Source organism: Syngnathus typhle, linkage group LG9 (genome assembly GCF_033458585.1).
Source record: "Syngnathus typhle isolate RoL2023-S1 ecotype Sweden linkage group LG9, RoL_Styp_1.0, whole genome shotgun sequence".
NCBI classification, from domain to species: Eukaryota; Metazoa; Chordata; class Actinopteri; order Syngnathiformes; family Syngnathidae; genus Syngnathus; species Syngnathus typhle.
Genome location: NC_083746.1, coordinates 1,447,734 through 1,474,308, shown reverse-complemented (window position 1 = coordinate 1,474,308; position 26,575 = coordinate 1,447,734). Strand labels below are relative to the sequence as shown.

Sequence of the window (26,575 nt, the reverse complement as noted above, 5' to 3'; positions counted from 1 at the left end):
AAGACAAAATGTCCAAAATTTGGGATCGTTTCACATTGGGAAAAGAAGATCAAGTGTGAGTAATGTAAACAAGCGGCTAATTTGCTGACACCCATGTCACTCACCAGATTAGGCCCCGCCCTTTAAAGCCGTACACACTCAAAGTCATGATTGCTGCGGTCCAAGATGCTATTGGCAACCATTCCAGGCAAATGTTGATTGATGAACGCTTAGCAGGGAATTCGCTTGTAGCCGGACAACGCAAATTCCAAATGTTTTTTATTTTCCTTCATGTGGATAGTAGAGCACGTCGTTTTTTTGATGAGCATTTGAAACATTTGCCTTGGAAAAGTGGGAGTGAGCCGATGGCTCATTCCTAATGTGTTGTTCTTCCATTGCTATGCAAGGTTATGCAACGTTCTTTGAAGATACAAAAATGCATCAGTAGCGTGCGTGGGGATGAATATTATTTGTTGTTCTTCAGCAGAAAAATGGCTGCGTACAGGTTTCCGTCAGTATCAGCCATCATGACGTCGTTTCATTTTCTCGGCGGCCAGATTCTGAAAATGGTGAATAAGAGCAGTCTTGGCACGGAGCTGCAGAGCAACTCGACTCTACCGCAGCCTTGCCCGTGGCTACTTGCTGTCACTCAAAGAGTAACCCCGGCCGGCTTTGATAAAACGTGCGCTTCGGCGGCACGCCGCACGTGGCCGATGAGATCTTCAACCTGTCGGACGCCGTATGCCGACCCCGTCACCTGCCGCGGCGGCCCGTGAAGGTTGCTTGCTATCCAGTATCCAGTAGTGTGTGTGTGTGTGTGTACATGCATCTCCATCATCTCATCATTTTTTTTTTTTAGACTTATTTTATGTAATTATTTCATTTATTACTGCAAGTCCTATCAGATATTCTTGGCATAAGATAAAAAATATTTCTCCTCTGTTTACAAATATTCATTCCTGAGAGGGTTATGAAATTGAAGATAGTTTCGGCTTTGATACAAATGTAATTCAGTCCATTCGAATAATACAAAGGTCAGTTTCGCCTAACAAGGTCATTCGGCTACGGCATGTAGGAAAATGAGTGGCGGTGATGACGGACAGTGTCCCTTTCAGTCAGTCATGTTTGAAAGCTTGAATGTAGCTGCATTCGTGCATGTTTTGACTAAGGTCAAAGAGACCAAACCTCAGCCTTCTCAGATAGCCTCATAGAAATCAATTAACCACAATGCCTTTTGGCTAAATGTCCTCCATGATGGAAAAGCATTTGCAACCCACCCCCAATGTTATTTTAGGGTTCAGTTCCTTCACATACTATATTTTTCTGTCTCTGTTATGGCTACGTGTGTTTTTCCAGCACGTACCTTGGTTTCCTCCTTGACCGACGACCCCTCCCCGATAGTTTTGCGAGGACGTTCCTTCAAAGGTGGCGCCAAGCCTCTCTGTACTTTGCGTTAGTGAAGAATTAGATTAGAAAATGTTACAATCAAATACCAAGGTCAAACTGCTCTCACATCTATGGCTTTCTCGCCAAAGCAATTACTCAGGAGTTCTTGAAGAAGGCTCACATCAAATCCGGCTAAAACCGGTTTCCGCCGGGCACCGTCAAATGTCAATATTATAGATATCACGTTAGTTGTTCGTATGAAGGGATATCCTGTGACTTTGATAAGGGTTATAATAGCCTGGCGCTGTTTTTTATTTTTTCTGGACGCTAGCTCGGACGCTAGCTTAGACGCTAGCTCGGCCGAGGCTAACCATTATTCGGGGTCTTTGGCAGCAGAGCGCGAGACAGATGCTGCACGTCTATGGAGGCATATTTGTCTACTGTGCTCGCTGACTGGGAACATTTTAATTTAATCCCTATGTTTCTATAAAACAGGTCCAGATTTGTTCCGCCTCCGGGCAATACAGAAGCCGCTGCGGTGGTTGGCGAGCCCGCAAAGTGTACAAATGTTTGAGCGACAAACGTCACAATGGGACTGCGAAGCCATTGTTGTTTTGATAGGGTGGGGTACCTTTCTTCACTGAGACTTGAAATGTTGGATTGACGCTAAGAATTGTCACATATTCAAGATGAAGATTCGCATAATTACCGCATAGAACTCCCAGCGAGGCCTGGATATCGGGTCGTTTTGGGTGAGCGAGCGCCTGCCTGGCTGCCCGGCTGCCTGCGTGCCGTGTTCTTCTCTGGCTCGCAGACTTGGACTGAGTTTCCAACGTTTGTGGCAGCGGTAGAAGCACGTTTTGGGACTGGAGGCAGATAAAAGGTTTGCTCTTTCTTCAAACTGTACTGCAGGACCTAACGTCTTCCTTTATGACTTCATGCTGGTCTTGTAAGGCAACCATCGGTCTCAAGCAGTTTTTCAGATGGAAACAAAACCAATAACAACAGATATAAATTGTGCATTTTCTTTATTTTTTTGCCCAATTAGCTTTCCAACCAATGGACGTGTCGTGAACAGATGATCTAAAGACCATTGATGATCATTCAAAGTGCTACCTAGCTCTCAGAATTGTGCATTTTCTGCCACTTTGAAAGATAGCGCTGTGTTTTACTGTCACCCCGTCATGTCACTCTTGAACAATCTGTACCTGCATAAAAGGCCCGTCATCGGCGATGATCACCGACTCGGTGGAACACCATGTCCTAGCATTTAAAAATGTTTTCATCAAATGACGTCTGGCTTCACTTGGCAGTCGCTACCAAGGAGACGATGGGACCTCTCTGAGGATTCCCGAATCCTGGCGCATTTACGAGCGGCGGCCCAGCCGTGTTGCATACTCCGGTGGAATGCGGCTACAGTGCTGCTGCTGCTGCACCATTGTCGTGTGTGTTTGTTTTTTTTAAGCCGCCCTATTACTCAGCTGTGTTACGGCTCCTGGGGGTTGCGCCCGCACACTCATTTTATGACCTTGTTGCATCGAAGTGCGCACGCTCGCCGGAGAGCTTTTTTTTTTTTTTGCTCTTCACTTATGCGCCGCATGGAGATTTCCACCCGCAGCTATCCGTACTATAGGAGGTGCGTTTGCGTGTTTGTCAACTTTGAAAATTGCAGCTGCGTTTAAAATAAATAGTTGTTCACCAGGGGGTCCTTTTATGCATATTGGGCTCAGCGCTGCGGTGGCGCTGCGCTACTGCACCAGCTTTCCTGTAACAACAAACACACATTTTTACAACCCAAACGGCTTTCAAGCAATTATTGCAGCAACATCTGGGCAGAAAGGGAGGCAGGCGGAAGAGCACCAGCGTCCTGCAGGGCGCTGGGCTATAATCGAACCGTAAATAAGACATGGCTCATGCGGGATGCTTGTGCAAGCAAGCGTGGGTTTGTGTGTGCGTGTGGGAGAGTGCAAGAGAAAGAGGCCATTTCAATGGAGTGTGCAGCAGGGCAAGGGAGGGGGGGGGTGACGAGGTGGAATCTGCCATACGGATGACAAAGACAAAAGGAGAAATGGAGGAGATGAGAAGGGGGAACTGGGCGCCCCACGTCAACTCACTTAACGCTCCCCGCTGGCCCCGGCCGGGGATGCTGACGGCACACTTTGGGTGATTCATACCCCCTCCTCAACTAGTTGCCCCACCCCCCACGTCTTTTGCGATCTGCTTCTTCTCTTCTAGTTGACCTAGTGCTGTTCCATTCCCCCCCCTCATGTCCCTCTTGTCCTCTAGCTGGCCTTGCAGATTTGGACACTTGCTTTCAAGTTGGCAGGTCTGCCGATGCGTGCGACAAATCCTCAGTGTCGTCTTGCAGGATTCCAAGCCTGTGCCTTTCTCGTTAGTCCCTGGTTAATCGCCGGGGCTCCATTCCAGAACCCCCTACGAGAGAGAGGAACCTCCTCAAAGCGGATATTATCATTTGAAAGCTGTCTGCAAAGTATCCATAGAAAATGTGCATGTGAGGTGCAGTTATCTTTTCGTCCACTAGGGGCGTACATTGGACACTGTTGCAATGGAGGGTTTTAAGCAAGTTAGCAATCAAATTGAACGCGAACGCACGTGCCTAGCGATTGGCAAGATAAAAAATATATATTATTCATGGACACTCCTTTGAGTTTTCTTACTTTTGATTCAATTTCCAACATGTTGCTGCTGCTGCAGCATTTCCCGTGACGGCGAAATTTGCAAATTGTGACTGTGGCAAGTCATAAATGAGTGCTGGCTGCTGATTTTAGAGACTGCTTGAGGCAGAGCACTTGATATGCTAAACGCTGGTTTCGATGAAGTGATAAACGTGAACAAGATTACAAAGTTAGAGGAGGGAGGCTGAGTGATGCTCTCTCTCGCTCTCATTTCCGCTTGCGACTCTAATAATGGACCGCTTGCGGTTTGACGAATTTGCTCCAACGAGCCATGTATGAAAAACATATGCCGCTTGTTGGGAAAATCGATGGCAGGCCGATTGTGGTTTGTTCACATGGCTGAAGGCTCCTACTTGTAGAAGATGCACGCCACTTTTCCAAAAGAGTCTCAAGTTCCTCGCTTGGCTGATTCTTCTACTTTGCTTCCCCGAGGCGAAGGAATGCCACCAGAAATTCCGAATCATCCGCCCTTTACAAATCCGTTCAAAAAAAAATAAAAAATCTTCCAGGAAACGATTCAAGCTAACAAGTTTGTTTTGAAATGGTTTTTGCTTTTCTATTTCTCTTGGCGAGCAAGATTTCTTGAGCTGATGGATTTTCCCGCCATTCCCGTGAACACGAACGGCGTAGAAAGTAAGATTGTGTTTCGACAAGATTCATTACGCTTGATGGGAATCTGCGGGACGGGCTGATTCTGTGAAATGCAGACGTGGCGTCGAGCGTTGGGGACGCAGAGCGCCCACCGACGCCTCTCGTGACATCGCCCCAATCCGATCACGTTTCCTTGAAAGCAATTACAAGACATCTGATAAGTTCTTAGGCAGCCTCTGATTTTCCTTTGTCTAGCGACACTGTCAGCTTCAAAAATATCGGGACAGAATCTTCTTTTTGGTTCTGGGCGCCATCGCCGTCGATCTAACAGCAAATGTCCAATGTGTGCCAAAGCACTTGGCTGAAGATGAGCAAACATTGCCTCAAATACTTCCCAATTTAACTCGCAAGGGTTTTCAGAAGCCATAGAATCAATAAATAACTTGTAAAGATCTTTTATAATTGATAATAAGCAGCTCTATTGGCAGACATGCACGGCCTCCTGCTGAGCTGGCTCAGTTTGGCGGCCGGTCTGCGTATCAATGTGCTTTTTCCGTATTTATTTTGCGGCCAGTGGCGACAAAGATTAACTTGAATTATTCCCATTGTTGGATGAATCGTTTTCGCACCTCATGTGAGGATGTCATCACAAGCGGCTTGTAATAAGCGCTCAAGCCCAGATCAAGTCGGCCCACCTGCAAGTGGTCATCTTTGACCAGCTTTGGATTCAAAGATCCTCCAACGTGGCGTCGGTTAGCATAAAGCAATGTGGTGACATTCCCATGCTGGAAATATGTGCTCTCCGCCCCTCCCCTCCCCTCCACACTTTGTTTATTGCTGCCAAGCAAGTCCGTACGCAAACGTTTCACACCCCGTAAATGAGACTTTACGAGATTCCTTGACACGCTCGAGCTTTTTGCTGTTGACTAACGACACGTGCACTTGAAAGCGGGGACTTGCACAAACACAAATACTTGCGCCCCAACGTCATTTTCGCTCAGAAGCATCCGACTGTTTTGTACTTGCGTACGCTCGACAACAAGGACGTCGTCCTTCTCCTCCACCGCTAGTTCAATGATAATTCAATTAAATGAATTACCGTATTTTCCGGACTATAAGGCGCACCGGACTATAAGGCGCACACCTTCAATGAATTTTAAAACTTTGTCCTTATATAAGGCGCACCGGACTATAAGGCGCACCATTAATGCCTCATGTCAGATTTTAAATCCAAATCAAATCATTCTCCATTTTATCTTTTTTATTTCAACTTCAGACGTAACAAATTACTTTATAATAACAAAATAATGATCCATAGTTTTTTTGATTCATGATTCATAGTCTTCAGCGGGCCACTTATGATTGATTTCATGACACAATGCTTCGGGCCAGTTTCAATATAGGAATTTGGTCCATATATAAGGCGCACCGGACTATAAGGCGCACTGTCGGCTTTTGAGAAAATTTTAGGTTTTTTGGTGCGCCTTATAGTCCGGAAAATACGGTACTCATCTTGCACTGATGTTTTTTTTTAAGGCGTTTCCATTCATGTCAATGAATGAGATCCAAGTGTCACTGTGCTTGATGATAGTTTTTTTTTTTTTACATCTATATATACGTATATTGAAAATCACATCCCCATATATTCTGTTTTGGAGCTTTGAATGGTTGTCCCATCGTATTCTCGTCACAGCAGTTGTCAATCGCAGACTTGCACTCACACGTCTCTCGCCCGTTACTGGCGTGACTTTAAAAAGACAAAAACAAATGAAGGAGGAGTTGCTTTTGAATCCGATGGATGGCGTTTCAATGAAATTTGCACCGGATTGGCTGTCGGCGGCAATGCCTCAAGGACGTGCTTCGTTGTTTGTCCATGTGTCACAAGCGATCGCTCAAAGCAACAACGCGTTTAGCATGCCGCGGGGGCATTCTCGCCCGAGACCTCGCTTTAAACCAAGTCTACCTTGTGTGGGCTCTTCATCATCTTTGCCTATTTTTTTTTTTCCCATGACAGCAACATTGCCAGCCATTTTCGATATTCATATGGATACCGGAATCCATCGGTTTACCGCCAACGACTAATAAACTTGTCAAGGATGTTTTTCAACATCATTCAAGCTTCTCGACATGTTTCCCATGGGTAACGTTTGACTTTAAAACCACAGAAGAATCATCCAGACATTTTTTCTGAATGGCCTGGGCTCCCATTCAATGGGAAGAGACGCCCGAGTGAAGCACAACACTTTACAATAATCTTCTCGTGGCAGCCGGCAACTTTAATATCATGCGGCAAATTATACACGCAAACACGCACAAGTGTGCACTTATGTGGAGTGAACAAGGGAAGCTTTCTCCGCTTTGTGAATGACGTGCTCCGGCTGAATGCTTAAGCGTGTCCACCAGGATTAGGCCAAAGAACGTGGCAAGGGAAGGAAAAAGCCCCTCGTAATGATATACCATATAGGTATGATTCTATTCTTCTTTTTTTAATTTGCTGCCGGATCATTTCTCCCTCTTGATCCCCTCTGACAGTGCACATCTATTTTTGTAGATGCATTTCTCCATTATTCATTAGCAGGCAGTGCCGTTGGCGCAGCCCATGTGTGTGTGACCAACAAGCACAGGTTATAATCTTGCCTACTTGCTTTTTTTGCCCCCCCCCCCCCCCCCCTTATCAGATGAGCGCTTTTCCCTCACGCCGTCGTCTATCGTAGACGTATGCATCGGAATCGGAATAACTAGCCAGTGCTTCACTGTGAAAAGTGACGAGGGACAACTATTTGAATTCTCACAGCAAAAGTTGAAAAGTCGGCCGTCCAAAACCGAGGACCCCCCCCCCCCCCCCTGTAGTTAGTTAGTTGTACAGCGTTGGAAAGCATTATGCAAGCGTTATTAATCACACACCACTGCCCAGCGCTCCCTAACTGTCCTCTCGTAGCTTATACTGTCCTTTTATCTTCCGCTGACCTGTCTCGAATAATACCGTTTTTTTCCGTGTATAGTGCGCCCCCATGTATAGTACGCACCCCTAAAAATGGCATGCTGATGCTGGAAAAAAGCTTGTACCCATGTATAATACGCACCCAATTTTTATGAATTTTTAAAAAAAAAAAAATTTTTTTTTTTTTTTTTTTTTTAAGTCCCAATGATCGTCACACACGCAGGGAGGCAATGGGTCCCATTTTTATAGTCTTTGGTATGGTCTTAACTAGGCTGGATGTAATTTTTTTTGTTGGCGTTGATTTCTCCGACTGCCCCTAAACGCACCACCGCGCTCCGTGCGCATGGAGCGTGTTTGAAGTGAACAGCAGAGAAGAAAGGAACAAGGCAAAGTGTTGTGAAATAAAATATTACCTGTAATACGGATTTAGGTAGAGAACTGAACTCTCGCTCTTTATATAGCTGACGTGTCTTGCTCATCCGTTCTGCGCATCTGTAATGGCGGCCTCCGTATGATATCCGGTTTGCGTGTGTGCGAGAGTGAGAGAGAGCGAGAGAGAGAGCGTGCGAGAGAACGCTCAACCGTAGCGCGCCGCCGACCGCCCAACTGCACCGGGCTGGTCGATTATTGTGACAGAGCCGTCGCTGAAATTTAGAAGATATTTTTAAAGTCCTGATGTACTTTCTAAAATTTAAGTGGACCTCAGTGCGCACTGCGCAGGGAGCTTAATTTGGTGCGGTCGCGCAACCGCAGCGCGCCGGGCGCTCACTGTCGCATTGCTTAAAGAGCGCCTTTGTGTTTTAGGATGAACAGCAGAGACCAAAGGAACAAGGCAAAGTGTTGTGAAATAAAATATTACCTGTAATACGCATTTTGTTATTTGCTGATTGAAACTGCTAATTAAACTGTGAATTGAAACTAATAGGAAGAAAACAACTCTCGCTCTTTATATAGCTGACGTGTCTTGCGCATCCGTTCTGTGCATTTTATTTCACAACACTTTGCCTTTCTTCTCTGCTGTTCACTTCAAACACGCTCCATGCGACCGCAATGCTCTCGTATCAGACGCTTGCTCGATCACCTGCTCATTTGCTGTCCCGTGTGCGCACGAAGCGCGGTGGTGCGTTTACGGGCAGTCGGAGAAATCAACGCCAACAAAAAAAATTACATCCAGCCTAGTTAAGACCATACCAAAGACTATAAAAATGGGACCCATTGCCTCCCTGCGTGTGTGACGATCATTGGGACTTAAAAAAAAAAAAAAAAAAAAAAATTAAAAAAAAAATTTTTTTTTTTTTTTTTTGTACCCATGTATAATGCGCACCCCAGATTTTAGGACAATAAATTAGTTAAATTTTGCGCACTATACACGGAAAAGAACGGTACTCCAAAATAAATTGACTCGTTTGCCACGTTACTTTTATATCGGAGAGAACTTGTGCCCTGTCCATATAAATGTGCAATGCCTTCAAGTTTGGGGTGTGGAATTTTGGCTTCCACGGCCTGGACTTGTTATTGCGCCACCAATGTCGTGGTTCAAATAGCACGGGGCCGGGCCGAACCCGATTTTTGTTGTGATTTATTTCCGTGGCCCTTGTGCAAATCATCCCACCATCTGCCTGTGGCGGCGGAGGCCAAGCCCGACCACTTAGCGCTTGGCAGGTTAAACGGGGTGCCGTGATTCAAAGAGGGAACGTTGCTTTTTTCCTGGTCAACGTGAAGGTTATAACTCTCGGAATGCAAATTGTTTCTATTTAGGCCTTTTTCTCTTGTTTATATCTCGGTACCGGCGCAGGAAGAGCGAGCGCTAAACCCTTCAGGTTATAAAGGATGTTAGCTAATTGAAGCCAACTGTCTATAAAATATTAAAGTGGAACACATTTTGCTTTCCGCCCCGTAAGACTTAACAGTTGACTTCAACCTCCATTTACGTGAACATGTTCACCGCCGTGCACGCTTGGATCTGGCATCTGGAATCCAGTTGGTTAGCACCGCGTACCTTTTCAAGTACAGATGGGGGGGCTTGACCACATTGAGGGAAGCAAAATATAGGCCACACTCATTAAAGATTTGTTGTGCTAGTTAGTCAAAAGTGTGTTGTGATCAGGAGAGTAAATGAGCAAAAGCATCTTTTGGGTCCGAAACTAGCCATGTTCTGCTAGAATCAGCCAGCAAGAATTTTTTTTTTTTTTTTTGAGGTTAGGGTTAGGCCTTTGGTGCCACAGAGCACAATATTCTGTTCAGATCAGTCCAAATGCTATTTTGTATTTGAATGTTTTATCATTATCCATCTAATCTTGATTGATTCCCTTGTGGTGTGCGATGAGAACTTTTCTTGCAGTTGGACCTCCCAAGGCTGTTAACCATAATCTCGCTCATGTATCTTTTAAGCTCCAAATCTATTTTCCTTTTATTATTTTTTTGATGCACACCCTTTCAGGAGTAGCCCAAGGTGACCGAGCTGACTCACCATGTACGCGATGGGAGCAATCAAATGCCAATGACCTCTTAACATGGCCGCTCTCTTTCCTTCCTTCTCTAATGAGCGCTCGCTGGTGACTCATAATCTATAGTGTGTACAAACGCCGCGGGGTTCATCAAGGCTCCACATCAATGTTGATTTTCCGCACGTCCGGCCCGCTGTGCAAATGGGTCAGAAATCAACTCGCGTCGACATATAGGAATCCGAACGATGACAATAAACATCACCATGTGTGTCCTTACCGCTCTCGCTACATACTACGCTTTAGTGGGTAATAACCAGCACAGTGCACTTAACTCCTTCAGTGCCCTTTCTGAGACCTTTGATAATTGCGTAATTGATGGCGATGTCCATTTTCTAGGCCGACGTGACATTTCAGGCAAGCCCACCGGATGGCCTTTGCGTATTCTTTACAGCAAGCCACGTGTCGCATTCAATCATTCCCTTTTGACGTGAACACGCCACGGAGGGAATTATGTACGTCTCCGCCTCCCCTGTGGCGAGCAACAATTAAGCATGATTTTTTTTCTTTGAGATTGTCATAGGCCCGCAGGTTGGTGCTTTTCAAGAACAAATCACGTCTTATGACTGTTGTGACAGTTGTTTAATGGCTCTTGCGTCGGTGGCGAAGGTTTACGTGTTGTGAATTCAAAATACAAATTCAGGTCGGGTTGCCACCAGATGGAGGCCGGTCTTCTTCTTTTTTTAGCAGTACATTTTAAATGATGGCGTCCTTATGTGAGCCATTCAACTTGATTGCTGCTGCTTTTGTTGAGCACTGACTGAAAGTGAATCCCGCGTTGGTCTCAGAGGAGGCTCGGTGGGCTCGGCTGACGGGCTTCTTTTCGCTACGCTGCGTTTGCACTGAGGTGCCGCCGCGCAGAGCTGTCAACGCTGAGCCATAACCTATTTACATCTGGAATTTTCCCTTTTTTTTTTTTTCTTTCCAGAATGTATTTGAATGGGAGTGTGCAACTTTTGCATCCAGATGACAACTCTCTTCTGTTCTATTTCAAAGTCAGACTGACAGCCTTGGACTGTGGGCGCATGCGTAGCTCCGTCACTTTTAGCCTGGGTGCTAATTCCTTAAAGATACCTTGGGAGTGAGAGTGAGTCATTCCTTCTGCTGCTGCTGCTGCTTCTTCCCATTCCAATCTCTGCCTTTTATTTCCTTCCCCTCCTTTGGAAGTAAACAACTCCTGTTGTTGTGCCATCTGCCTAATTTCTCCCTCTCACCCCCGAATCAATCGGTCGACCCCGGTCATTCAAATAATAATTCTGCCCATCGCCGATCACAATTTGCCGACTGCTTTCGGCCCTTCCTCGACAACACACCTGATATCTCAATACGGTTTATCCTTTCAAGAAGGACACAAGGGACAATGGTTCGATATCCGCCGTTGCCAGCGCGCAACCAGATCCCATAAACACCGCAGACCATATCGATCTATTTGAAATAGCTTGGCAAAAAAGCTCCGTGCTTATCCCAGCACATCTGCATGTGATTTGTCTTCCCAAATGTGGCTTATCTCGGACACTCATCTTGCTGTAATCTGTCTGTGACACATCCTGGATGTGGAGGTCTTGGAAAAAAAAAAAGTTTACCTCTGCTTTGTGCTGGTTCAACTTTTACTGTCGTACCCGACGGGCTCCGTGTTCTTTTGTTTTGATGAGCTTAGTTAAAAAAAAAAAAATGTTCCAACCTCAAACATCCCCTGTGGTGAATGTCAGATGTCCAAGGGAACTTTTTGGACTCTCTGAAAACATTCATTGCAAAAGAGTGTCATCTCCAATTAGCTCTGGGTAATTTCCATTAACACCAGGTGGCCCTTGGAAGCTGTTCTTCCCGTTTACGCTTTCGGAAGTTGTCTAAGCCCATTAGGGGAATCGGCAACCTTTGCCCACCTCGCTGATCATCGCTCGCCGTTTCTTACCATGGACGTCGTCATCGTTTTCCTACCGGCATACGGCCGACTGCTTCGCTGCTGGATCGCTAGCACGCTAACAACGACAGACTTTGCATTTCAGTTGTAATGACTGTCAGGGTAAATCACATCATGCAAATTCCTTGCTAGCGCTCGGAGGCCTTTCGGGGCTAGGTCGGGTCATCACCCTCCGTTTTTGCAAATTTCTGCTCTCTAATGCAATATTATAATGTGACTCCACTTCAGCGGCAAGGCGGGAGCAGACGTCGAGACGAAAGCAAATCGCCGAGCTTGTTGAAACTTGTTAGACTCACGTGGAGTGATCCGACACGGCCTAAAAAAGATGCAATATTCGCTGGCCGGTGTATCGTCACTCGAGTTGCGGCGAATTCCCGCGCTGATGACTCTCCCGCGGAAGCACGCGAGCCGCTCGTAGCTCGCGGGCGGCCGCACGACTGCAATTAAATGGAAAACGAATATTAACGAGGCAGATGCGCGGCGTGTCAAGGACATCCCTCATTAATGTTTTGGACTCGCTTGAGTGCTCGAAGGCACTTAAGCAAGCGAGCGCTGCACAGCCAATTACAGATGATTGGAAAATGTTTACGCTTGATCATTTCGGCTGTCATCACTGCATGAATAAAGTTACCTTTTTTTTTTTTTATAATAGAAAAACTGTTGTCCTAGACCAGGGATGTCAAATTCGTTTCTGTCGGGAGAGACTAGTAAAAACTGCAAATGTTTTAAAAATATGCATGGTAATAGAAATTGCTAGCAATATCTGTCGTTTTTAAAAGTGAAAACTATTTGCAATTTTATGATTGACACATGAAGTCGATCCACAATTTGTCTATGCGGGCCACATTTAATGATGTGATGGGCCGTATCTGGTCCCCGGGCCTTGAGTTTGACACCGATGTTTTAGCCAGTAAGGACATATTTTACAGGAATTAATATTGAGAGAATAGTTCATTTTTCTCTCACATGGTATCACAACTTCATCTCGGAAACTCTCAAGCCAGTTTCAATAAGAAATCATACCGCAGTCAGTTTATTGACATTTTAGTCATTCTATCATTTTCTAATAATCCGTTTTTTGTTTTGTTTTGAACAGGTTGACTTCAAGGGATTGGAAAATCAAAGTGGCGTCTCCCTGACGACTCATCGGAAGGGTGAGCGGAGCTCGGCCTCCTCGTCTTTGATTTCATTTTTTATTCAACGCGTCCGCGTTATGACTTCCAAATGAAGCGCGGGAATAATGAGCGCTTCAAATAATTTGCTCGACGACTTGAGATATCTTTGGGACTGTTGCCACGTAGGGGAGGACAGAAATGACTCAAAACAAAATCTGTGAAAGTGGAGCACGCAGCGGGGTTTGTTGCAGATGCATCTTTGTCTCCGGGTGGCCTCGTTAATTACCCCAATCCGGCAGAAAAGCACTCGGGCTCGTTCGAATTGTTCCTCGGCTCACGGAGGGCTCCCGATGCTATCGTGATGTAAGCTCCTCACGTTGGCTCAATTTGGATTCGATACGCAAGCACGGTTGTCCCCGTTGTGCGGGCCACTGCGAGGGTCTTTGCTTTATCCTGGCTATTTTTAGAAATATCAGGGGAGCCCGGCTCTCTCTGGCTCGTTGGTTCCTGTGCGCCTCCTTGTCACTCTTTGCTTTGTTATTCACCAAACTCCCAAAGCCGTCACTCATGGCTAATTACGCAGCGTGGGAATCCATTTATTCCGAGCACGTCGCCGCTCTTTCCTCTCTTGTGACTCATTTACGTCATTATTTGAGAAAGTCATCGGAGGAGCGGAAAAACACCTTTAGCGCGCGGGATCCCGAAATAATGTGGAAGACAGGTCGAGAGTCGGTTGCTATTTTCTAACTTGGATGCCGTTCAGTGTCTTGTGGCTTGTTCTGCCTTTTGGTGCGTTTCGCACAAATCTTTCTTTTTTTCTCTCTCTCTCTTTTTGCTTCTCAGCTCAGATTTGCAACAGCTTATGTTTTTTTTGTCACCATGCAGTCAGTCAGTCACAACACCGCAGGCGGGCGGTGTTTCTATTCACCCAATGAATATGTTGTTCCTCACCCTTCTGCCCACGCTGGGCTTGCCTCAGCTCCCTTCTTATCGGCGCTATCTGCAAGTTCCTCACTTGCGTCCGTCCGTCCGTCCGTCCCTGCGAGCAGACAGGACGCAGATGGATCCAGTATCAAAGGCGGCGTTTGTTTTGGAAACCTGGCCATGGGAGCGGTGGCCAGATGCAAAAACAATGGCGTCATTCAGGCCCAGCCTCGTTCGGACCCACCGTCGCCGACGCCGTTCATTCTCGACCAACATCTGTGTTGCCGTGCGCAGATTGGGGCGGGTCGAGGACGTTCGCACAATATATAGCAAAGCTGCATTAATATGTCGCTTGTAATCCTCGTTCTGCTTTGATAAATCACGGGGCGGGCTTGGGACACTCATAAGCATCAACTGCATGGCAGAGTGATTCCTGGCAACCCGTCGCGTGCACGTATCGTAAAATAATTGCGCTTTGGAAATTCATATAGTCAAAGAATGACGAAAACGGTGCTGTACGCAGAAAGAAGCTCCTTCTGTTTTTATTCCATTGACTGAAATGTGATTATCGTATCATCCCCCACTGCTTCCAAGCTAGCTCAACGGAAAGGTTATGATTTGAGCTCTTTCACCTTGATCAGATTACACATCGGAATTAGTCTAATTACCGCAGTTGCAGGCGAGTGTGTCCATGTGCACGCACACGGCAAAGAGTTGAAGAAAAAAAAAAATCGAATTACATCCTGTCACTTTTTGCATCCGGCCTTATCCTTAATTGTGACATCGTGCAAACGCTTGCGTTCGTAATTTCGAGGCCCTCGACAATGTTTTTTTTTCTTCTGAAACTCAATCTGGATTGCAGAATTGTTAACCTGTGGAGAAATGTAAACGCGCTCTCGTTTGATGCGACGCGCCTTCGCCTCATCACAATATTCCAGGCGAATACCGCAAAGCCGCTCGTTCAGTCCCGGACGTCCCGCGCGGTGTTGAATTCAACTACGTAAGGACCGGCGAGATAACTCACGTCAAACATTCAAAGCCATCCGCTGTATGTTAGTCGTCGTGCACGCTTGAGCTCTTTTTGGTGTCTTTGGCCCAACTTTGTTATGTTGAAACTGGGATAATCCCGAGGTGAGCTCTTATAATGCCGCCGCTGTCTTCAAATGTTGCTCCAAAATGTTCACCTCATCATAAGATTACAATTAAACGCTGTGTCTGGATGGAAAGCAGCTGCAATTGACCCTATTTGGACATACGAGGTTTGATTATTCGAGGTCCGACTGGGTATACGGAAAAGGCGAGCGCGGTGGTCCACAAATGTGAGATTTCAACACAAGGTGCCAGACAAAAATCTCCATCATATTCATCAGCATTACCATCTCGCACGTAAACAACTTGTCACCACTGCGGGCCTTCACAATTTATTGTTGTTTTAGTAGTCTGCTGCAAGTGCAGGCGCGCGTGTGTGTGTGTTTTTTTTTAACTTGGTGCCCTGGCTGAGTAGCATTGGTGATGTGGAGTGATGTTTTCCCCCTGCGGCTGTGGGAACTTTCAACATGACTGCGTCGGGCCATAAGTTTGGCGTCACATTTTTCGGAAATGATGCCCATTGCGTAAGAACTGAATTCACAGCATGAATACACCTTACAAATCCTTTTTTTATTTCATTTGTATTTTATTATTATCATATAAGTATATATATCATATAAGTCTCATTTTTTTATTTGATTTTGTATTACCGTAATTTTCGGACTATAAGTCGGACCGGAGTATAAGTCGCACCAGCCGTAAAATGCCCAGAAAAGTGAAAAAAAACATATATATGTATATAAGTCGCTCCTGAGTATAAGTCGCCCCCCCACCCAAACAATGAAGAAAAAAACGCGACTTATAGTCCGAAAATTACGGTATTTGATTGATTTGATTGTATTCTTGTGTGACGAGGCACCGTTTGAGAACAATTTGACTTTGAATGAATTTCATAACGTATTGTCAGTGCAATAACGATCAAGAATTCCAGTTTTCCGCTGGTTGTCCCAAAGACAAAATGGCAGCCTTTCTGGAAGGATTTTGCCATTTTCCTTCACAACGGCGTCACCAAACTTGGCACCAGGCTTGGCCGTATTGCCTTCGCAAGGTCTCCTCAAGCTGGCGCGGTTCAAATTAGCACTGATGAGTCATTCGTTAGCGCCTTTGTGTGTGTGTGTGTTGGCAGGCAGGCAGAGAAGCGCCGTTGCTGTCTCACTTTATTCAATTGCAATTGATCAAAGTCCTTGTAAAGTGTCCATGTCTTTTCAATTTGACACCGCACAATCGAGTGCGTTGTTCACAAACCTGGTCAATTTGAATGAGTCCAAAAAATGGCGCTGTTCTCCAACACTTGATGTCGAACCGGCGCCGTTTTGGCGAGAGCCCCAAAATCAGGAAAACTTGAAATTTTCAGCAAATACTTTCAAATCCGCATCATCAAATCTCTCAATTCTCTTTGCAAGGCTTTAAAAATGGCAAAGAGACGGCAGAGGTTCTCATTTTCAAGAAGAACAGAAGGTTCAAGGTCATGATCTTTTTTTTTTTTCTTTTTTTCATCATTGAATATTTGCCGAAGCATACGCATGCATTATTCACAGGACAGCATGCTGTCACGTCTGACCTTTTACACCTATTACATACGGCAATGTCCTTCGTCCGTGGCCACTATGACTCTTTAAAAGTCAACTTTACACAAATTTTAGGCACAGAAATGACTTTGAAAATTATTATTAATAATAAAATATATATAATTATTATTATAGTAATATTATCATGATTCATAATAATACTCTCTTTTCACCCAGAACTGTAAAAATGATTTCAGTTCTGGCACTTTGGGAAGTCTAAGTAGTCAACATGCAAAAGGCAACTAGGTATCGGGTCACATGGCACGGAGTCGTTCATTGGGGTGGTAAATGGCGTTGGCGAGCGGGCTCCACTGAAGCCTGGCGAGAGAACGGAGAGCAGAGCGCACCCTTCCCTTATCTTTGTTTTTTCAAGCTGTGTCGCGGCTGTTTTGAGCAAAAGCCCATTTTCCCCCTCAACAGCAGACAGAGTGACAGACACATTTTTGTGCTCCTAATTAGATTAGACGGGATTTCCCACACATGTTGAGAAACAATAAGGGGTCGGAAGCGGGACTGGATTTACACTGCGGTGTCCAATGTCTGGCCAGACAGCACCATACTGTATGTCAGCCATCTTGTATTATTTAATATTGTATTAAAATTGCGGAAAAAAAAGAGAGGTATTTAATTACTATAATAACTAATATATATATATTTATTATTATTTTTTTGGAACCAATGACAAATTTGTTGAAAAGATGTGAGCATTCTGCCCACTGCAACTTAATGGCCGTTCTGCTCCGGTTCCATCAAATGCGGTCATGCATGATTGCCGCTTTACCCTTTTAGAGGAAACATCTAAAATATTGAAGATCATTTTCCCCAGAGCGCCCCCCGCCCTCGAGCCATTATAGGTTTTTCTTTTGAAAACGTATGTACGCTACAACGTGGCGTGATAAAGTTGAGTCCATATCTGACAGCTAAGCCAATATCTGAAAAATGGATGGCCTTGCGGAAAACCACATCAATTCGATGGCATCTTTTCGTGCACTTTGGTGCCGTCAGCCGACGTGACGTCCCGTCGCTTGACCCTCGACATGATTCCAAAGATGGCTGATGGATTTTTCCTGCTATTTTTCGAGCTTGTCTTCGTATGTAGCGTGCCGGGGCTTGACGTGTTTATCGCATCGCGTTAAATAAAGTGGCTGTCGAAGCAAGCGAGGAAGGAAGGAAGGAAGGAAAGGAGCTTGTTAGTTGACCAGAGAAGCAACAAACATTTGGCAAGCTGCATTGTATTATTCTCTTGTTAGCGCCATGTGTTTGCAGTAACGAGAACCTTCCGAGCAAAACGGGCCGTGGCAGCTGGCGAGCGGCTCGTGACCTCACTGTCTGCTCACGTCAAACATTTGCCTTTGCCTGCCGCTCATCTCGTCCGTCCTTTTACGGCCGTCTGTTTTGCGAGGCTAATTGCCAATCGGCACGATTGTTGTTTACGCGTTTGAGTTTCGTAAGGACTCTCGGCCTCTTTTTTTGCTCTTATGTCATCATTAGTGCAATGTTGGCAAAGCGGTTATATAAACACGCCTTGAGGCATTTGTAACGCGCCGCTCGCTGCCACAGAGCACGCACAACGGCGCCCCTGTCCTCCCGTTTGCTTTCCATTCACAAGTTCCGATGTACAAAACGTGCATGGTGACGACTTGATTCTCGGACACCCTCGAGTACCTCAGTTGATTCGGGCTGTCACCAATGAAGTGATGATGCACTTAAGGAGCCATGATGGAGAAAGTCCCGCTAATTGATTGTTCCGTCACTCTGGCGAGCGCGCCTTGAGTCCGTACAATCTGGTAGGATTGGAAAACCTTGAGGTCAGTCAAGTCAGGCTGGAATGTTTCGTGGCCACTTTCCGATTTTGACAAGCTATCTATCGCTAACGCAATCCAATGATGAAAATTGCAGGCCCTTTCTGTACCTCAAAGGCTTGCTTATCCATCGATGCTAGTTTTGGTAGCCTGTCGACTGAGTTTTGCATCGTCTGTTAGCATTAAGCTAGCCAGGGCCCATGTTAAAATGAAGCTGTATTTACCACAACAATGGGATCACTTTAAATACAAATTAAAAATTTGGGGGGAGAGGTTTGCAATGTACACATTATTTTTATTGATTTATTTAATATTTGATTTGATCAGTTGATTTACTACTGAGCTCCCTTGAGAAGCTTTTGCTTCAGAGGTTTGTAATTGGGAAAAAAAAAGATCCGCCTGAGTTTCTCCACAGTAGTCCTTGAGGGAAAGTAATAACGGTGCGCTCGTGTGTTCTTCTCTCCATTGCGAGCGTGGCCGCCCGATTGCTATCGCGCTGTGGTTTCGATAAGGGAGTAACCGCATGATTGAAGTGCTTCTTCTCTGATGCGCTTGAGATCCCCGTTTGTCCTCGCGCGTACATTGTGATCCCAACGATGCCGGCTTCTGATAACTCCCAGCTTGTGTAACAAAGACAATATTGATCCGTGTGCTGTGCTTTTTTTTTTTTCCCTCACTCTCCTTCATTGTTGATGCCCCTATCATCTTTAGCGGGCACCGCAAAGTCCAAGAAGGTCAAAGCGTTTCCTCTGACATGTTCCCAGGCGAGGATAGACCTGTCCGCTATTTCAGCGTGTCCTATGATAGCCTCCGATTTACGTTTGGATGCGTAGCGAAGCTAAATCGGCCCAGCTCAATCAATGCTTGGCCCCTGTCCCGACTCGCCGCCCTTGGGATGGCGGCTTTGGTTTCCACTGGCTTTTATGAAGAGACGCTGGTGCGGCAAGAAAACAATGTAATGACAGTTTAGGCACACACCAGCGCAGCCAAAATGTAGTTCCACAAAAAAGCCATTCCGTTCAATTATGGTTTGACTTTTCGGTCCCGACTCATTGGCCTCCACTAATGTTGCTTTTCACCAGGGCTGCCTTTTATTATTTTTATATCCCTGCGTCTTATTTGATCCTCATAAATCAAAAGCAGACCCAAGTTGGACTGCTTAAGGTATAATTACGCACACGCACACACTCCAACATAAGCGCCGGCGGTCGCAACCTCAAACTTCTGCTGCCGGCCACCAAGAGCCAAAAGAATTTCGACGCGTCGAACCCCCAAAAAGGAAAGCAGTCAAAATGAGAACGATGCAGATGGAGGCCACGGGCGCATCTGCATCGTGCATGCCTCGGTTCCCCGTCTGTGCTTTGTGGCCCGGCGCGATGAAAGCAACACCAGCAAACGGCAAAAATGTCGCTTCTTGTTTCCACTTTGAGTCCTCTCCCGGGTTAAAGGTTAGAGATGAGACTTGCTTCTTTGTAAAAAAAACTATTCTCCACGCACGACACAAGTCACTCGGGATCATCTTTCCGCCGCCGCATCCGAGAATGTGCCCTTTGATGACTTGGAGGAGAAATGGCTCCAGTTGGCCTCAGAACGTGTTTGTGCTCCCAGAAAGGAGCTCTTGGCCTTAGACTGAAACTCCATTGAAATACCTTCACCATGAGAAGTTATGTCTTGGCTAAATGGCGCAAGGGCATTGTTGCAAAAAAGGAATTTGCATTCCTTGCAGACCTGAATCTTTTTTTTTTTCATTTATTTATTTAATTTATTTTATTTACGCTCCGTTTGGCTGCCCGACCCCTCCCCTCGCCACAAGATGATCGTCACAATTTCCGTTCCTGCTCGTTGTTTGTAAAAATGGCTCCGATTCGATCCCTTCACGCGGCTCATTCGGCTTGTTGTAGCTTGTTTGTCCCACTTTGAGAGCGGGAATGGCCCGTGTCGATGAGCCCCAGCCGCTCGCCACGACGGTGAGTCACCAATTCGTAGCGGCGTGACTGCGCCCATCCGTGTTGGTCTTCCCCTGATTGTCGGAGTTATTGGCCGTGAGTCACTAAAACTAAAGCTAAAGGAAGCCGGGAAGCGTCTGTCCTTAGATGTGGCCTACTTGTGGCCTACTTTCAGGATCCTTTTTGTTTTGCATCCTCTTGTGACACAAAGAGGCAAACACAATATGGCTCGTCCTACTTCTGAGCACCTATCTTTGGTTTCTGTCAACAGAAGCACTGTGGGCAAGCCCGAAGCGCTTTTATGACAGCGATGGGAAAAGTGAACAAAGTTCCATCGCCTGGGTTTTTGTCCACGTCGAGTCGTCTGAAACCAGAACCAGGGCCTCCAGGGAGCATGCCGAGCGAGGCCTCAGGTTGCTTCGCTTCTGGGTCGGTGCCTGGCTGTGCGCTTTTCAGATTCAAAGAAAGCCACGTGAAGGTTCTTCCGGAGATGATATCCCTCGTCCCCATCATTTATTTGATTGTATTTCCCCACTGCTCTGTACCCATGTTGGCCTGCTCGGAAAGTAAATGCAGAAGGAATACAGCCGCAGCTAGTTCCCACGGCGGCCATTTTGCCAGTCGAGCAGTCGGTGGGCCTCGGCCAAGAAAGTGGAACCCTTCAAATGGGCGTGTTGAACAAATTGCCACCCAAGCACGCGGCTTTGTGTGAGACCGCAAGTTGATGCAAGTTGATGTCTTCAAGCGGCATCGGAACGAACGCCCGCCCGCCCGTCCGTCTCACGCAATGGAAAAAGCAGAAAGCAATGACGGGGTCTGACACGGCGAAAAAAAATGGCCTTTGCTTTTTGTCTGGAAGAAATGGACTACCGGTTGTTTTTGGCAAATCTCTGGAGCAGAATAGAATGTTCACAGACGTCACCGCGATGATCACGAACAACAAACAGACGCCGTTAGACGGTGAACACGCTGACAGCTAAGCTACGTTTCAGTCGGAATGTTTAAACATGAGCTCACTTGGAAGCGACTAGCTGAGTTTTTTTTTCGTAGCCTTCTCCTGACTGATTGATAACCTTGAACAATGAGCTTCTTCTTGGTCTCGTGTTTTCTTTTTTTTTTTTTCTTTTCCCTCGGAACCAAAAACGGCTTTGCACAGGCGCACATTTCATAAGCCACCAACGGAAAGGAAATGTCAAGTTAGTTGCCACTCATTTGTTGGAACAGCAACAGCAGCAGCAGGAACAGGGTTAGCAAGATGAACTATCTTTGAGAAGAGGAACAAACGGGGAGGTCTAATCACATTTATTAAAGCAGATGAAACGTATGCCGCTGTGGAAATGTTGTCAGCGTATTGATTGGATGACAGATTGTGCACGGCTGTACAGAACATTCGGATGCAAATGTTATTCGAGACTCTTTCTTCACTGCTAAGCCATGGCGAGAACTCAACATTTAAGTTCGAGACAATTTTCTCCTGCAACTCTCGAAGCTTGCTTAGTTTTGAGTCAAACTCACGACCACGCGAGTTGCAAGGTCACCCAGCTCGCCCGGGTTGCCACGGCAACTAGCGTATTACCTGAAAGTGATTGTTCTACTAGGGAGCCCCCTCAAGTTTTTTTCTTCCCACCTAAATCCGCTTTGTGGGGACGTCTTATTTTTTTATAAAATGTAACAAATTCAAAGGTGGCACTTGATAAAACGACTGTGACGACGCCTTGCGTGTGAGCATGTGACTGTTCTTATCCGGGCCCCCTTCTTTAAGAGCCTTGGCGTTAGCCCTCAGGTATGCATCCTGCCAGAGGGACTCTACACAGACTGACTGACTGGCCCATTGTTCCCAAGCATGCCTGCAGGCAAAATCAAGATCGAGCGGCTCAATTAGTAAGCAAACCCTCAAATGTGCCCGTAATGGCAAGGAGGGGGCAGGGGGGGGGCCGCGCCCAGCCAGGAGTCCCAGAGGAAGAATTAAGTCATTCCTATTTTGATACTTTGGAACAGAAGCAGGCTTCTGATTCCATCCTGGGGCCGCATCCAGGAAAACATATGGGGCACCATTTGGATTTTTTTTTTTCTACTGTAATGCACACATCAAGACATTACTTCTTGTTATTTGAAAGAATTGCTCTTTCACAGGTTACAATAATGGTGAAATAGTTTTGGATTTGGGGATGTGCCCCAACATGCTTTAATAGTGAGAGCAGCGCAGCTTTTAATCAAAGTCGACATGAAAAGATAGACATACAAACGATAGATTAATCCTACTAACCATAAAGTCATATCTAAAAATAGCTATACATATATTTGTAAATATGTTTTGATGATTTGTGGTGAGTTTTGGGGTGACTCTCTAGTGCCCTCTCTTGGCCAGCTGCCACTGGCCCAATCCAAAATCCATGTTGCAAAGCAAAACAAGAAGCATCTGTAATTTAGCTGACAGCGATTATTTGTGCATCAGTTGTGATGTGATGTTGACAAATCATACCCTGAAACAGCCCAAAGTCTTAATTCATCCTTATAAAGAGAAAGCTCTGGACCGTGGGCCCCCCAAAGGGCCCTAGACCCGTCGTTTGGAAAGCCCCTGATAAAGAGAATGTAGACTCTGCAAAGTTTCTTTTGTCTGCCACCTCTGTGTTCATGTAGAGTAACGTTCTTCAGAGCCACAGTGAGGCAAGCACTCGTGGAGAAAGCGAGCGAACCTTATTTGGCCTGGTCGCGCGTGTCTGATAATGGATGTTGTTTACATAGCATTATTTACTGTATGGTCCAACTAATGTCGTCTGGTCCGATCGGTTTTGATAAGTGGCTCTCTCACCGGCATGCTACGGCAGTAAACGGCGTGATAAATACGCGCAAGTAGTGCCGGCTCGCCGCCTTTGGCTCAGATACTCGCGACGGATTGTCAAAGGCCCGCCATGTTGTCGGTAATAAAGGAAAGTGCTCGTGGACGTGAGTAGAAAGGGCAAAACAATTAAATGATGTCAACGTTTTGAAACGTGGGCCTCTTTTATTTGTATTTATTTTTATTCATTTATTTATTATTGTTGTTTTTTTTAATGATTTTATAATCACAGTTGAGTTAAGTTTTGGTTCTGTCTCTCAAATGGTCTAGGGAGAGCCTTTTCCAAATTTGCTGCAAATCGTCTTTTATTATCGTTGACCTTTTAACTTTGACATGCGAGTGCGTGCGCATGTCGAATTTCAGAAGGCCTCCCACATAAAAGAACATTTGAGGAAAATGAGAGTGCTAATTTATGACACAGCCATTTGCTGTATACATGGCATTTAAAAATGTCTCCTTGAAATGAAAACTTTTGTCATTTGACTCAGGAACTCCTATCAGTGAGTCACTGTGAACACTCGCGTGTGTGTCCAGGATGTGACAGAGACCTTTTTGCATTGTCAGCACTTATCACATTGTGTGTTTGTGCTTGCTTAGTTCCCCTGTGTCTTGAGGTTTTTTTTTTCTTTTCTTTTTTTTTTTGCAGATCCCTATGCGGGCCTGTCCAAGTTCTGAGGTGTCAGTAAAACTAAAACCTTGCACAAAACAAAGTTGCATTTCGGGAGGAAATAAGCCTGATGTCATCGTCTTTATTGTAACTGTTTAAGAACGATTTAAATAATTTGATAAAGCCACCCGCTGGCATATCATGTGAAAAGTTTAGCAGGTCAAGATTGATCTTAATCATCAATCTTGGACTAAAATGATGTGCTGCCTGGAGTACGAAGCCACAAGCATGCAACTAATATTGACGCAGTGCTTCCCTCTGCTGGCCACTTGCAAGTACAACAAAAACACTGCCGGCCACTTCGTCCCAATTGTTCCGTGAGACGAGCCGCTCGAACGCAGCGGCACACACGCAATCAATAACGAGAGCATGACAAGCACATTTAATAGAGCATGTTGTTAATTAAAACAGAGTCCCTCCCGGGGTGTGTCTTTGCCGGCAAATGTAGGTCAGCGTCGGAGCCGGCCTGGCATTGTTTAATGGCTTGTTGGGACCCTCGTTAGCGGCTTTGTGTGCCCGCTCACCCGCCCGGCCATTGGCCTAATTTGTTGCTGAAGCCCGCCAGTGGAGTTTGCACCGACGCACACATGCACATGCTCTCTCTCTTGCCCTCCCTTCATTCCCCCTCTTCAAGTTGAGTGTCTCCGTAGCGTTTTTAAGCAACTCTGTCAAATGAAATGCAGCTCCCGCCTCCACCTGCCGCACTCGAGTCGGCCTCGGTCTCCCAAGAAGGTCAGCGCCGACGAGATGCCGTTAAGAGTAATAGAAATCAACATGTTATCTCGTTCCCCCTTTTCCGCTAAGACTTGAAAGTGGTCCAAATGCTCCAATATTGTTCCCAAAGTAGTTGCACTTAAATATAGCATGTTCTTCAAGTTGAGCCTGTCCAGTTGTGGGCAATCTGGGACTGTCTCATGATGCAAGTGCTGAAAAGACACCATTTTAGAAGCTGCAACTTACTTGGTTGTTCCCACTTGGTTCCGAACGTCACACAACGAGGAGCAATGGCAATTAAAACATTCCGTCCTGTCATTAGGTTGCACGCTCGCTTAACTCATTCGCTGCCATTGACGCATATAGACGCCAAAGCTCTATTTTTTTTTGTCTTAACCTTGCTGGTGTTTGGCCAAATAATCACTCTGTGTTTGTAGAATAAGAATGAAGCAGATGAATCCAACTTTTTTTCATCCGCCTCATTGCCTGCCAAGTTGAAGTTAAACATTGCGAGCCCGAGGGCGCTTTGTTGTCAGTTTCATCCGGCAGCAGGGGGCGCTACTGGGTAAAAATCGGATGAAAATCTTATCCCACACGTGCGATATGATCAAAATAACGTGTTGAGACATTGATCATCTTTGCCTTGAGTTCCATTTTTATCTTCTCAAAAAGAGCTGACAGGGAAATTGCCTGCTGGTTGCAGCAATGGACCAACAAACAAACACAATTATACCCCCCCGCCCCCCTTTAATAACAGTTCCACCTTGGCGGAGGTCAGCCCTCTGCGTGCCATTCTCTTCTTTCTGTATGTCCGTAAGAGCGGTCGGTCTCAAAGTCTCCGAGTGGAAGCGCTGAGTCTATTTTTAGTCTTTTGCGGCGCATGCAGCGTACCAACAGATGGGCTCTCCTCTCTTCTCCTCTCCACCGCAGTCTTTGGCTTCCCTGCCCAAAGCGCCCGCCGCTCTCTTTTAGAAGCTTGTTTTTGTCAATGGCTGTTATTTTTCCGGTCCAACCCAAAAATAGGACGCCCGCAGTTGAACCGACTTAGAAGGCCGCTGTCCAAGTTTTACTACAGGCTTTCTTGCTTTTTGCGCTGTTTTTATTTGGAATTCCCTCTTCTCAAAAAATATCTCATGAATATATTGCACATAATGTAAAAAAAGAAAAGCAGTTCTATAAGATGACCTGCAAATGTGCAAGTCACATCTGGTTGCGTTTCAAATAGCGATATTGACATTTGTCATGTTTCTTACTGACTTCTTTTTTCATATGTTCTGTGTCCACCAGGTTTCCTTCTTACCGAGACCTGCAAAAGAACCTCACCCGGAACTAAAGGTGAGTTTTTTTTAATCCTCAACTGATTTAGTTAAATCGATTTTTAAAGAAAAGGTGAACATTTAAACTTTTCCCCCATTTTCTTAGTCGGAAGCAATTGTTACGCTTGTCGTAAAGCCGCTAGAGGGCGCCAGAGTATCATTGTGTTCAAGATGAACTGCATGAGGGAAGAAACCAAAATGCTCCCTAACGGTGAATGAAGAAAACAAATTACAAAACTGCAAATATGAAATATTACAACTAATAAAATAGAAACATATTTTTGCCACCACCACCTATTTTTTCTTTGGTCTTAACAGACATAATGACATCAACATATCATGCGTAACGTAATGAGAACCTGAGCAGATATTTAATTTTGAAGTTCAATCATTTATTTCCTCAATCTTTTATCCTCTCACTTGAAAAGTGGCTCTGGATACTATCCCAGCCTAGAAGCCACTTATTTGTTTAGAAATCTGTTTTTTTTGGGGGGGGGGGGGGGGTTCTGCAGAATGCCTCCTTTAAGTTAAGCTTGCACTGGTGTATCATAGTAATTGTATGAAAAGGGCGGACGAG

General features: G+C 45.6%; 1 protein-coding gene across 2 annotated transcripts in view; it reads left to right on the top strand.

Moving 5' to 3' along the window:
- The window catches only part of adarb1b (adenosine deaminase RNA specific B1b), a 42,705-nt gene that overhangs the window by 2,526 nt on the left and 13,604 nt on the right, over nucleotides 1-26,575 (top strand). For both annotated transcript variants that reach the window (XM_061286666.1, XM_061286665.1), the window contains exons 2-3: nucleotides 13,115-13,172; nucleotides 25,970-26,017. The gene's annotated coding sequence lies outside the window, so the exon portion shown is untranslated. The remainder of the gene's footprint in view (nucleotides 1-13,114; nucleotides 13,173-25,969; nucleotides 26,018-26,575) is intronic.